The sequence below is a fragment of the Lissotriton vulgaris genome, chromosome 3_1, assembly GCF_964263255.1.
Source record: "Lissotriton vulgaris chromosome 3_1, aLisVul1.2, whole genome shotgun sequence".
NCBI lineage: Eukaryota > Metazoa > Chordata > Amphibia > Caudata > Salamandridae > Lissotriton > Lissotriton vulgaris.
In genome coordinates, this window is record NC_141689.1 from 809825173 (window position 1) to 809839714 (window position 14542).

The window sequence follows — 14542 nt, forward strand, 5'->3', positions numbered from 1 at the left end:
GAAAGTACGTTAATGGTTTTGGTCCCTGAGATGCTTCGATGTCACTGCCATTCTCAAATAGCATAAGTTCTGGATGTTGGGTGCCATAGTTAAGAGTTCTGAGCAGCGCTTGTAACACTGTCTGAAGCTTATTTCCACCTACTGCAGCTTCACTATTCTCAAAGTAAGTGAGTGTCGTTTGTGGACCTGACTGCATTAGAAAACAATGTGATATGTTACCTTCCTAAACAGCTTGACGGAGGCCCCTGAGGGGCGGTGTGATGGCCATGGACTCGGAGAAGACGCTTGGCTCCGACACCCTCCCCAAGTCTTATAGCACTGGTGTAGCCTGAGATCGCCCCCGACATAGGCGGCCGGCTCCCGGGATCCGGCGGAACTTTTTGCCTTTTGATGACTCTTCAATTCTGAACCTTGTCCCATCCAGCTGAGTTGCGCCCACTCTTGCGGCTACAGCGTCTTGCCCACCATCCAGCTGAATTGCGCCCACTCTTGCGGTGCAGCGATAGGCGACTGCCACAGGACTCTCAAAATGGCGGCCGGCTCTTCGGTTTTGGGCCTGGTCCACTAAAATGGCCCTGGGACACCTTTGAACTCGGACGCTTCCCTGATAGGGCTTGGGTCCCATTCTCGAAAAGCATCCCCTCAGCCGTGAAGATTCTACAAAAGTCTTGGGGGCCTCCGACTCCCGCAGGCTTCTGGTGGGGAGCGGCTGCCATGATTGCTCGTGGAATGGCCACGACGGAGCTACGAGATGGTAGTGGTCTCATGCTGACGCCAGCTTTAGTCTGAAACATCCAGAAACACTGTAGACTACCAATTCGATCAGTTCCGGTAGCGCCCCAACATGACCCGGAAGAGAAGAACTTGCCCTCCCCTCTTTGACTGATGGTTCTTGTTGCCTGTCCCCTCTGTTGTCATTTAACAGAACTTTTTGGACTGCTGAAAGGAGTTGTGTTCCGAACGCTGGTTGGTGGAGACATTTTGACTATATTCTTGACCTACGTTGTCGCGTAATGCGTTATATGACACGCCGCGTTACCGCACCCGGAAGTGATCCGCGGCGCGGCGCGCAGCGCGCAACGTAAGCATAACAGGACATGTGACTTGTTAATAAAACTTTTCATTGGTTCATTTTACTTTTGTTAATTTAATGATGAAAAGCTTGGTCATATGACCTAAAAATTACGCTTTTTATTGTTTTCGAACAATATTTTTTTTTCAAACATATGTTATAATATTCCAGGCTAATGTACTTTCCCGGAAAATCTACAACTGTCTTGCAAGTAAAATATATTCCTTTTTCGAGAAAAAGGGCGTTTCTTCCTTCCATGACGGAGCCGTTGAGTAAAAGAGATTCGGCCTGCTATCTTAGTCGCCGATACGCCTGATTATCAGATTCTTATCGATCACTTTATATTGCAGACATGAAAAACACAACTGCTATTAAGCATTTATCTTTACTGCGTTCCTACATATTATACCTTTTATCCGTCATGTAATTGGACTGCTTTATTTCACTTGCCTTTACTGATTCGAAAACAGTGACTAAAAGTAAAAACTTTACCAATGTAAATACTACTACCGTGTTTTGTTTTAAAAACCTTTATTGTAAAAATGTCAGTATACAAATACGGGCCTATAACCACGTGGGCCGGCCACGGAGCAAACTGAAATCGTATATGATGAGGAGACATTTACACTGTAGAAGAACGTAACGAGCGGGCCATTAGGTTGCAAGAACAAAGGTGTCTAACAGTTGCGGAATCGGTGGACGTACATTTTGTAATTAAAATACGACACGGCCACTTACAATAACATTTTCTAGATATACATTTGCGGGCAAGGAGTTACGAGTCCCATTTATACCGGCGCCATTTTGGGCGAGGCCGGGCAGGTCCAAGATATAGTCAAAATGTCTCCACCAACCATCGGCCAGACCAGAACCCCTTTCGTCCCTTTATGCTACAAGATGATGTCTTCCATTCAGAAAATATTGTTGGCAGCATTTTGAAAGGAAACAGAAACAGCCATTGTCCTAGTGAGTTTCACATTGTTACATTTAGGAAGAATGTTGAAGAGTAGTATGTGGAAAATCTGAAGCCATTTTTCTACAAACTCTCAATCAGACTTGGATGGAAAAAAAAATCCTGAAGAATGTACAAACTGAAAACCAATTTTTGTCTGTATAGCATCAACAGTAACGCTTGAGTCAGCTTTGTGTCAAGCCGCCATTTTCATTCAATCAATAGCGTCCCCCTGCACACATTCAGGGACCTGGTCGTGTCTTCAGATGAAACGGATTGTAGGAAAAGAAGCAGAAAGGAAAAGGCAAAAAGTTCCGCCGGACCTCGGGAGCCGGCCGCCTATGTCATGTGCCACCTTTGGCCACACCAGGGCAATAGTGAAGCTGCAGCAGGTGCAAATAAGCTTCAGACAGTCCTACAAGCACTGCTCAGAAATCTCAACTGAGGCACTCAACATCCAGGACTTGCCATTCGGATCTTGGCGCCTTGTGCTGGTTCCGACCTATTCACACATCAGTCCACTACTGACATCACCTCATAAGCCAACGAGGCACCCCACGCCGACTTTCGGCGCAGCATTGTAGGATGGCCACACCAGTGCGGCCACTTGCTGGACACCACCTCGGTGCCATCCGGATATCGGCGCGTTCGAGTCACTGTGCCGGAAGAGTGACCGGAACTCAGCTGAACACGCCGTCTTTCGGCGCAGCATTGTAGGATGGCCACACCAGTACGGCAATTTGCTGGACACCACCTCGGTGCCATCCGGATCTCGGCACGTTCGAGTCACTGTACCGCAAGAGTGACCGCAACTCAGCTGGACACGCCATCTTTCGGCGCAGCATTGTAGGATGGCCACACCAGTGCGGCAATTTGCTAGACACCACCTCGGTGCCATCCGGATCTCGGCGCGTTCGAGTCACTGTACCGCAACAGTGACCGCAACTCAGCTGGACACGCCGTCTTTCGGCGCAGCATTGTAGGATGGCCACACCAGTGCGGCAATTTGCTGGACACCACCTCGGTGCCATCCGGATCTCGGCGCGTTGTGCTGCCTTCGGCCTATTCGCACATCGGTCCGCTACTGATGCCGCCTCACGTGCCAACGGATTTTCTACGCTTTTTGTAGCCCTATGCCGCATAACAGGTCATGTGACTTGTTTATAAAACTTTTCATTGGTTCATTTTACTTTTGGTTTCCTAAAGATGGAAGGCTTGGTCATATGACCTAAAAATAACACTTTTCATTGGTTTAGAACATTTTTTTTTCCCAAACGATGAAAGCCCCACCTTGTTTCTGGATCATTCAGACTGAAGCTGGCGTCAGCATGAGAGCACCACCATCTCGTGGCTCCGTCGTGGTCATTCCGCGAGCAATCATGGCAGCCGCTCCCCACCGGAAGCCTGCGGGAGTCGGGGGCCCCCAAGACTTTTGTAGAATCTTCACGGCAGAGAGGACGCTTTTCGAGAATGGAGCCCAAGCCCTAGCAGGCAAGCGTCCGAGTTCCAAGGTGTCCCAGGGCCATTTCAGTGGACCAGCTAGATGGCCGCCACCTGGGAAGGCCCGTTCACGCCGCCTCCCCCACCCCCGGGCCGCCGCACGCCAATTTTCGGAGCAGCATTGTAGGATACCAAAACCAGTGCGGCAGTTTACTGGACATCACCTGGGTGCCTGTCGTACATGTTGTGTCAGCCATGTGACACTGGACACAGTCCCATCAACATCTCAACGCGTTCTGCTGCCTTGGGACTATTCGCACAACAGACCGCTACTGACGAGGCCTCCCCCCGCACCACCCGGGACGCCCCACGCTGTTTTTCTGTGCTGCATTGTAGGATCCCAAAACCAGTGCGGCACCCAGGCGACATCACCTGGGTGCCGTCCAGAACTCTGCACGTTGTGCTGCCTTGGGACTATTCGCACAAAAGACAGCTTCTAACCATTGTTGCTTTTTGTGTTGAAAAATGTTTAAATGTTTTTAGTTTTTGTTCCGTTCGTTATAGTTAATAGTTAATAAAGTTTTATAACCTTACTTTGTTGGAGTGTTATCTATTTTTTTAAAAACGGGTGAATGGGGCCTTGAATCGGGTTATTGTCATGTGTGGGCTTTGGAAGTGTGCTGCTGCAGGATCGGACATTTCAAACTCAAATGCACGTTCTTTTTCTTACCTTTCCGAAGCATGGAGCGCAATAGCAGACAGAGAAAGGGTGATGCACGTGTTGAACACTACCTGACCTGGCAAGTTGCTGGCAGTGCCCCCCCGCCCGCTCCTAAAAGAGGGCACACACACACCGCCGCCCCGAGTACTTCACAAATCTTTAAAAGACCATGCGCTTGTTCATGAGGCTTAAATGGTTTATCACCTCTTCTAGAACCCCTGCATCGACCCTCTGACGTTTCCTGGAAAAATTACCATGTAACCCAATACCAAGCCCTGTCAGCTGAAACCCCCAAGGAATCGTGGGGCATATTATCAAGGGGGTTTATCTCCGCTTTTTTGGCTTTAAAAGCCATGAAAGCGGAGATAAAATTATCTCCCTATTACCAAGCTGTCGCTAACACCAGTTAGTGACAGCTAAAAGGAGATAGCGACCATCTTGAGCCCCGCTTTGCATGTCAGTGATACTTATCACTAATGACATGCAAAGTGGGCGTGCCAAGATGTTAGCGACTGGAAACAGTCGCTAACATCGCTATCTCCTATTACCAACTTTTGGAGATATTCGCGCTAAGCGCGAATATCTCCAAAATCTAACACCTGCCCTGAGCAGTTCTTAGCCATGTTATCCAATGGGAGGTGGATAACATGGCTAAGAGCATTTGCTCGATAATACATGAATATCGCTGACTTTTCTGCGATAATAGCAAGGTTTATCTGCGATAAAAATCGCCGATGTGCGGCGATAATTTTTGTCTCTAAACAAGTTAGAGACAAAAATTATCGCTAGTTGTTCGTAATATGCCCCCGGGTTTTTGCTTGCAGAAATCGGGAGGCGGGAGACTAGCACTGAAATCAGTAGTCACACGCCTGAATCAGGAGAGTTGGCATGTCTGAATTCTCTACAGCTGGGGCCATAAACTACATCCGCAGGGGTAGGTGATAGCCTGGGACCAGCCTGGCATCTAAAATGGCTGCCGTGCACGACAAAATTGTGGCATTGGAAAAAAGGCAAGATGGCGCAGCCGCTGGAAGAGATGTATCAACATATATCAGCCTCCTCAGCCACCCTCAGGAAACATAGGGGATTAGGATACGTCTCCCGCACCCCCTTATACCTAGTAATTTAATTAACGAAGCACAAAATGGCGAATTCCCGTTTCGCTACCAGTTTGCGGCCCAGTTCGCGGCCCGTGAAGCGCTTCTACCGTGAAAAATCTTTTTTTTTTTATTTTCCCCACGGGACCCTTTAATAACCCCAACAACATTCCTAGGGGGTCAAGAGGGGGATACCTTGCCCCCTTTCATTAAATTCCCCCTTAGTTTTTCACCTTTTCTTCTCTCTCGATCCTACCGAGAGACAAGATGGCGGCCGCTCCGGACTGTCACGCAGCAAAAAAAAAAAAAAGCTCACGCACAGCCGCTGGAAGAGATGTATCAACATATATCAGCCTCCTCAGCCACCCTCAGGAAACATAGGGGATTAGGATACGTCTCCCGCACCCACTTATAACTAGTAATTTAATTAACGAAGCACAAAATGGCGAATTCCCGTTTCGCTACCAGTTCGCGGCCGCGCTTCTACCGTGAAAAATCATTTTTTTTTTATTTTCCCCACGGGACCCTTTAATAACCCCAACAACATTCCTAGGGGGTCAAGAGGGGGATACCTTGCCCCCTTTCATTAAATTCCCCTTTCGTTTTCCACCTCTTCTTCTCTCTCGATCCTACCGAGAGACAAGATGGCGTCCGCTCCGGACTGTTTAGAATGTTGACAGACACCGGAGAGCCAATCAGCTTTCTGCGCGCAAAGTTCCGATAAGCGAAAAGTAAGCGGACCGGATCGCTGCCCAGAGCGCTGTTACAGATATATATCTTGGTTTGAACGTTAATTTCTCAAAAACTACTGGAGCACATATATTGAGACCTAGCAAAGGCACATCGGGCTAACAGTCCCTACAATTTTGCCAAGTTTCGTGCAAATCCATTCAGCCGTTCGAGCTAAAAGTGAGTCCAACCGCCCTATGGAAATTAACATGGGAAAAACGCGTTTTGGGACCCCCCTTTTTTCTCGGCCCCCCCTTGACGAAACCCCCCCAAATTTTTAGGGGCTGCTCAGAATCAAAATGTGCCATTTTCCTGAAAATTTCAGCCGATTCCGTCCACAAACGCCAAAGTTATTAGACATAGAATTTTCAAAAGTCCCATAGAGAAAAAATTCTAACTATATATACCTACTGGCTATCGCCAGTAGGTAATATATATATATATATATATATATATGTATATATATATATATATATATATATATATATATATATATATATATATATATATATATATATATATATATATATATATATATATATATATATTACCTACTGGCGGTCGCCAGTAGGTAGTTATAGTTTAGACCTAGTTTCCATAGGAAATCCTCAACATTCTATTTGGAATAACTTTGGCCCTGGTTGAAGAATCTTAGCGAATTTCTCAAAGAAGATGGCTCGGTCCGCTGCGCTCCTTCCCTAAAAGTTTGGGGGGGATTGGTCAAGTGGGGGCTGAGATAAAAGGGGGGTCCCAAAACGTGTTTTCTCCATGGTATTTTCCATAGGACCTTTAGACTCGGCTACAGGTCGAACGGGTGAATGGATTTATAAGAAATTTGGCAAAACTGTACAGTCCGGCTCGCAGATTACGCTTCTTTTGGAATGGTGTAAATCCGTGTCAGTAGTTGCTGAGGAAATTAAAGTTAAAGTCAATTATATATCTATACGCGCGCACACGTGCGCGCACCCAAACGGCTGCGTGCGCGAGCGGAATTTTGCTGCGTGACGTCTGTTAACGTTCGATTCGAAGGAAATCAGGAAGTGTTGACCGCCATTTTGTCATTGCGAGTAAATATATTGTTGATTTCAAAGCGTTGGAATATGGAAAGGGGAGAAGGTAGAGATTGTTTTGCTGCGTAGGTTTTCTCAGGGTGTGCAGTAAGGCCCTTAAAGGCGAAAATATATATATATATTTTTTTTTAAAGTTGCGTGGTGTGCGCACTCGGTCGCGCACACCTTTTTACAAGAGTGTGAAAATGGAGATAAATCAGAAGTTTGAGTGCTTAGATATAAGGTGGCTCTGAAAAGAGCCATTGTGTTAATTGAGTGTTTTCTGCATTTATAAGTAAGTACCGATGCAGAGCCTGATGTTGCAGAGGAAGATTCTGTTTCCCTCATTCGTGAAATGAACACCGTCTCTCCTATAGACGTCTTGCATGTGGTATCGCAAGTTGTTGTGGTAAATAGAACCCATGCTATAATCTCTGAGGAACGCAGAAACGGATTTATTTACATGTCTCCTTGCTTTCTCAAATTGTGCACAATGGTGATTGGACCAATTCCATTTCTGTCTTTGGCATATATTGGAATATACCAAGGCAGATCGAGGAAAAAGTGTCATCAATTGTCGAAAGGTGTCTTTTAGAAGCATTTCCAGACCTACCCCAGTGATTGTGCCTAGATCGTTCCCACCACAGTGCACAATTATAAGGTCTGGTTCTTGGAGATGCATAAAAGTTTTCACCAATGGAAACAATTGGTGACATTTCAATCCTCTTTTGGAAATCCATGTTATGTGTACATTTGGTAAGCTGAGGTTGCAAATTCGTCTGCTTACTGCATATTTTTCACTCCAGTGAATATAACTGTGTCCTATTAGCCAGACCTTCATTTTCAAGGGATTTGTAGTCGTCCTCCGATCGGTTCTGGAAGTGGAATGGTAGTTAGAAGTTGAAATTCTAAATAAAGAAAAAGGAAGAGGCTGGGTGTGGTTTAAAAAATAAAAATGATTGGTTGATTGTAAGAAGTGGAGATTGAACAGTACGTTGCATGTTAATGTTTATGTTAAACGAAAAGTACTATTGGGTGTGAAAAAAAAGACATGTAACAGAGCTGTGGATTGGCAGGTGTTTCTGGAGGGAAAACAGTGTTGTTACTTTGCTGTAGAACGTTGAGATATGAACTTTTGACCTGTGCCTTCAGCCAGGTGCAGAATGAGGTGTTACCATGGAAACAGCCAGAGATGGCAGTGGGTGATGGGTGACTTTTATGTGACATTGAAAATATTGTGAGGGAGAACCAACTGAAATGTAAATGCTTACGTTACGCGCTCCGCATTGCTTCCGGGAAGCTGCGCTTAGGGCCTCGCGCACCGGAGCACTTCCGGGTGCGCTAACGCGGCGCGTCATATGACGGATTACGCAACAACGCGATACGTCGTTGGGGCTCCACCGGAACTGATCGAATTGGTAGTCTACAGTGTTTCTGGATGTTTCAGACTGAAGCTGGCGTCAGCATGAGAGCACCCCGTGGCTACGTCGTGGCCATTCCGCGAGCAATCATGGCAGTCGCTCCCCACCGGAAGTCTGCAGGAGTCGGGGGCCTCGGTGACTCTTGTAGAATCTTCAAGGCTGAGGGGACGCTTTTGGGAATGGGGCTCATGCCCTAGCAGTCAAGCGTCCGAGTTCCAGGGTTGCCCAGAGCCATCCTTGCAGGCCAGGCCCAAGTCTGTGGAGCCGACCGCCATTTCCTGAGCTCCGTGGCAGCCGCCTGTCGCTGTATCGGAAGAGTGGGTGCAATTCAGCCGGATGGCGGGTGAGACGGTGTAATAGCAAGAGCAGGCGTAATTCAGCTGGCCGAGCGAGGCACTGTGCCGCAGGAGCAGGCGGAACTCAGCTGGCTGAGTGAAGCGCTGGGGTGTAGCTAAGAAACCTCCACCTGGTGAGGTGGGAGAGGCTCGTTCGCGCCACCTCTCCTTTCCAGTGCACCCCACGCCGTCTCCTGGCGCAGGTATATGTGATGGTTGGACCAGGGCACCGCAGGACGTGTCTTCAGGTCAAACGGATTGTGGGACAAGGTCCAGAATGGAAGAGGCATCAAAAGGCAAGAAGTTCCGCCTGACCCCGGGAGCCAGCCGCCTATGTCGGGGGCGATCTCAGGCCATACCAGGGGAACAAGACTTGGGGAGGGGGCAGGAGCCAAGCGCCCCCTCCGAGTCCGCATTTCTTGGACCCTGAAGTATGGCACTCAACATTCAGAACTTATGACATTTGTGCAAGGCAGGGACATCGAAGCCTCTCAGGGACCAAGTATATCCAGAGTCCTTCCTACAGAAGGTGGTGGGGGTGGCGGCATTAGCAAGGCATCCCCCCACACAACTTGTCGGACCCTGAAGTATGGCTCTCAACATCCAGAACTTATGACATTTGTGCAAGGCAGGGACATCGAAGCCTCTCAGGGACCAAGGATATCCAGAGTCCTTCCTACAGAAGGTGGTGGGGGTGGCGGCATTAGCAAGGCATCCCCCCACACAACTTGTCGGACATGACCTCTGGATGTACTGGGTGTTCAATTTCAGAATTGAAACTACTAAGAAGCAATTAGAAGTGTTGTTTTCATGTTGCAGTAGACTGCCATGTAAATAGTTATTTAATAAAACGTTTTATCCTGTTACTTTGCTGGTGTGTTGTATATATTTATAATATTTGCATAGTGTTTGTCGTTATTTTGGGCGGGGTGGGCGGCGGAGCCGAGCTGTCTTGCAGCCATCATGGCGTCGAGCTCTGTTCCTCTCTCTAGTTTCATGTTTTTTCTAACGATTTATATGTTATAGTTTGCTAGCACGATACAGCGGATAGTCCGCATTTTATATATATGTCCTTTTTATTAGGGGGGTCCTCCGGTGGAGTCGGACGATCTACCTCTAATAAACGGTCCGGGTTGAACCAACTACCAACAAACGGGGCAGAGATAGGCATGACGGGTTACAAAGGGGACAAAAGTGTGCACTACCTATCCTTCACTATCTGCAGAAACTAAACAGAGTATTGCGACTTTATGCTTATTTGTGAACAGAGAATGACCCAAAGAGAACCAATTTCGAACAATCATAGGCTATTGGCAGTGGGCAGAGAGGCCATGACACAGAAAATGGCTGTTACTTACGTGCATGATGGGGCCTAAAAGGGACTAGATGGCATGGCCACTGTTTTGCGACTTTCACTTTACTTTTAACAATGGCTGTGGTGAACATAAATGAACGCCGCTTATGTATACTTAATTTTAGTCATTTTCCACAAAAAAGCTTTTGATATTTGCTATTAAAAAACCAAAGAAAATCACTGAAAACACCATAGGTTATAGACCATATATAGTTAAATATCTGAAGTCCATCTCTGCACTCGATGGAGATACAGGTCGTCGATCAGAAGATGTGCTGGCCACCTCTAATGGTAATAGCGTGGCCAGGGCTCTTGTCGTTGCCTCTGCAAATTGCAGAGGGTGCACTTGTTTGACATGCCGCACCATGGTATGTATGGAAAAGGAATATTTTTTTGCTGGATTTCTTCTTGAGAGAACCAAGTCACATATCGTGCAGGTTACTTTTGGTGCATTCACTTTCTTTTGATCTTCAGGATAAGTGAAAAATTGCCAGATGAAAGATTTATTTTTTCTTATTAAAGGTAGTCGATCATTTTGGTCAGATTCGGAAGATGAATGAGATACGGTAGCCATTTCACCAAAGTCTTCCGAAAGATGTAGGACGTTGTTCTCTCTTGAGAGTAGAAAAGATAGTGAGGGAAGTGGGTGGAGTGCTGCGTGTAAATTCCAGAATTGAAACTATTAAGAACCAATTGAAAGTGTTGTTTTCATGTTGCAGTAGGCTGCCATGTAAATAGTTATTTAATAAAACGTTTTACCCTGTTACTTTGCTGGTGTGTTGTGTATCTTTATAATATTTGTCGTTATTTTGGGTGGGGTGGGCGGCGGAGCCGAGCTGTCTTGCAGCCATCATGGCGTCGAGCTCGGTTTCTCTCACTAGTTTCATATTTCTCATGAGGGGTTGTTCCTAATTTTTCTATTTTAGCGAGGTCAAAAAAAGATCTCATCAGTGGCCTACTGATTTTGCTCGATTCCTTTTGTTTTTTTCTAACGATTTATATGTTATAGTTTGCTAGCACGATACAGCGGCTAGTCCGCATTTTATATATATGTCCTTTTTATTAGGGGTGTCCTCCGGTGGAGTCGGACGATCTACCTCTAATAAACGGTCCGGGTTGAACCAACTACCATCCTGATTTTCTATATCTTCTGAGCTGGATTTAAGCACACAATTGTTAAAGTATGAAACGTTTTATATTTATAAAAAAAATACCAAGGTGTGTACATCCGGTAACGCACGAAAGTTTAAAAAGACATTCGGATCCATTTACTGAAAAGTTTCATAAGAATAAAAAAGAAGTCTAGGTACAGTCTCTTTGACGTACTATAAGTTCTTTGAGGGGTGTATGTAGAAATTCAATAAGTTCAAATCGCAAGGTTTTTACGAAATATATAGGCCGGTGCGCGCACTCGGTCGCGCACGAAAGCCTGGAAATGCGATATCCATTTTATTGACAACTGTTGCCGAGAGTGCGCACACCGGGTCGCGCACGAAAGTTTAGTAAGGCTATTTTTATTTACAGACAAATTTTAATGTGTTTAAAAAAAGGCAAGGTACAGACTTTCGAATTCTGTATTGCTTTACAAGGAGTCTCTATGCAACTTGAACAGTGAAGAAAACGGCTTGTTTTCGAAAAAAATATTGCCAGAACTTTATTGCCAAAAGTATAGGTTGCATACACGACATTTTTCTGAATTAGCATTTTAAAAACCAATGAAATTCACAGAAAAAACCATAGGTTTTACACACGTTATAGTTAGGAAGTAGCATTTAAAAAACCTATGAAATTCACTGAAAAAACCATAGGTTTGACACATGTTATAGTTAGCTGGAAATTTTACTGACATAAAACCATGAAATTCCACGTTATAGTTAGTTGGACTCACTATAAATTGTGCGTGCAATGCACTGCTGATGACGTCACATATTACATCACTCATGACATGGTCAGTGACATCACTCATGACATCACTGATGACACCATCCAGTGAATGTGTGACTTTATGAAAAATAAATATGTTTTATATATGTATTTGGAAAGGTCGATGGAACACTACATTTTTAAAAAAGTGTCTAGCTACATGTGAGTGTATATGGGTTATTAGATTTTTTTTAGTATCAGTATGAATGTCTGTATGGTTTGGTGGGGGTATTACTTAGCACATAGATGCATCAATGACTGACTCACTGTTTGTATGTGTTTTGAAGACAGCATATGTGTAGGACTGGATGGGTGGATGAGTGTGTATATGTGTGTGTTAGTGAGTGAATGGCTGTCTCACTAGTGTCTTTATCAGTAACAAAATATGTTTTAATCTAGTATATGTGAGTATTGATGTATATAACTGAGTATATGAGAGAGTGAGAGATTGTAAGAGTTCCTGTTTAAATAAGTATGTGTTTCTATAAGTGATTGTTTAAGTGAGTAAGTATGTGTAAGTTTCCTTAGAAGTAAGGTGGTAGTTTGTGTATAGTTGTATATGCAAATAAATGGATGTTCAATAGTTTATTTGCATGTGTGAGTAACTTTTGGATGACTGTCGGTGTGTAACAGGATGTATAGGTGTATCACTACATATGATGAGTGAGTATATGTATGAGTGACTATATAGAACTGTTGGTGAATGAGTGGATGTGTATATAGATGGTGTAATTTCTGAATTGGTTGTTGTAACTGGTATGGGTATCTCCATTTTTTTGAAAATGTTAGTTTCTATTTTTGAATATGTGTTTCAAGGGTTACATTACACTGAAAGGAGGTCTGTCGCTCTGTCACAAGGATGGTGTCATCAGTGATGTCATGAGTGATGTCACTGACCATGTCATGAGTGATGTAATATGGGACGTCATCAGCAGTGCATTGCACGCGCAAGTTATAGTGAGTCCAACTAACTATAATGTGGAATTTCATTGGTTTTATGTCAGTAAAATTTCCAGCTAACTATAACATGTGTCAAACCTATGGTTTTTTCAGTGAATTTCATAGGTTTTTTAAATGCTACTTCCTAACTATAACGTGTGTAAAACCTATGTTTTTTTCTGTGAATATATATATATATATATATATATATAATATATATATATATATATATATATATATATATATATATATATATATATATATATATATATATACTTGAAATCTTTCCAAAGAAAAGATGAGAGGCCACAAGGTGAGTAGGGAACAAGCAAGCTGTTTATTCCAGAAGTCCCAGCAATGGCAAATGCATTTCGGCGTGATAGCCTTCTTCAGCGCCTTCCTCTTGAACGAACCATTCCCTAATGAGCTCCTCCTGTGTATAAAAACCTGTAGGCACTGAGTTCCCTCCCCCTAATGTGTTCAGCACAGCGATGACAGTCCGTGTTGATTGTTGCGGACTCCAAATCCCAGCATGCAGTCTTGGCAAAGTCAGGTAGCTGGTGTGGGGGGGTGGAAAAATTGAAGTTTTGTGCCCGCTGCAGGAGGGCGGGGTGGTCGAAGAACAACGAACATCACAGTGCCAGTCCTGTGTCCCCTCTGACTGCAGCGCCCGTCCTCCCAGGTCATACGCGAAACAGGGGTAGTCAAATGAGAGACAGTTTGCCCTGTCAAGATGAAATATCTTAGTCTGTTTCCTCCGGTCTGAGATTCTTGGCGGACTCCCGGGATTTATCAATACCTTGATTAGAAAAGAGCTGCAAGCAGCATGGTGCCAGTGAATCCCAGAGTCACTGGTTGCTGCAGGGCCAACTCTTCGCGCGTCTGGCTGCGCAGTATAGATCACTTGCAATCTTTCCAATGAAAAGATGAGAGGCCACAAGGGGAGTAGGGAACAAGCAAGCCGTTTATTCCAGAAGTCCCAGCAATGGCGAATGCATTTCGGCGTGATAGCCTTCTTCAGCGCCTTCCTCTTGAATGAACCATTCCCTAATGAGCTCCTCCTGTGTATAAATACCTGTAGGCACTGAGTTCCCTCCCCCTAATGCGTTCAGCACAGCGATGACAGTCCGTGTTGATTGTTGCAGACTCCAAATCTCAGCATGCACAGTCTCGGTAAAGTCAGGTAGCTGGTGTGAGGGGGTGGAAAAATTGTAGTTTTGTGCCCGCTGCAGGAGGGCGGGGTGGTCGAAGAACAACGAACATCACGGTGCCAGTCCTGTGTCCCCTCTGACTGCAGCGCCGGTCCTCCCAGGTCAGACTCGAAACAGGGGCAGTCAAATGAGAGACAGTTTGCCCCGTCGAGATGAAATATCTCAGTTTGTTTCCTCCGGTCTGAGATTCTTGGCGGACTCCCGGGATTTATCGATCCCTCGATTAGAAAAGAGCTGCCAGCAGCGTGGTGCCAGTGAATCCCCGAGTCACTTGTTGCTGCAGGGCCAACTTTTCTGCG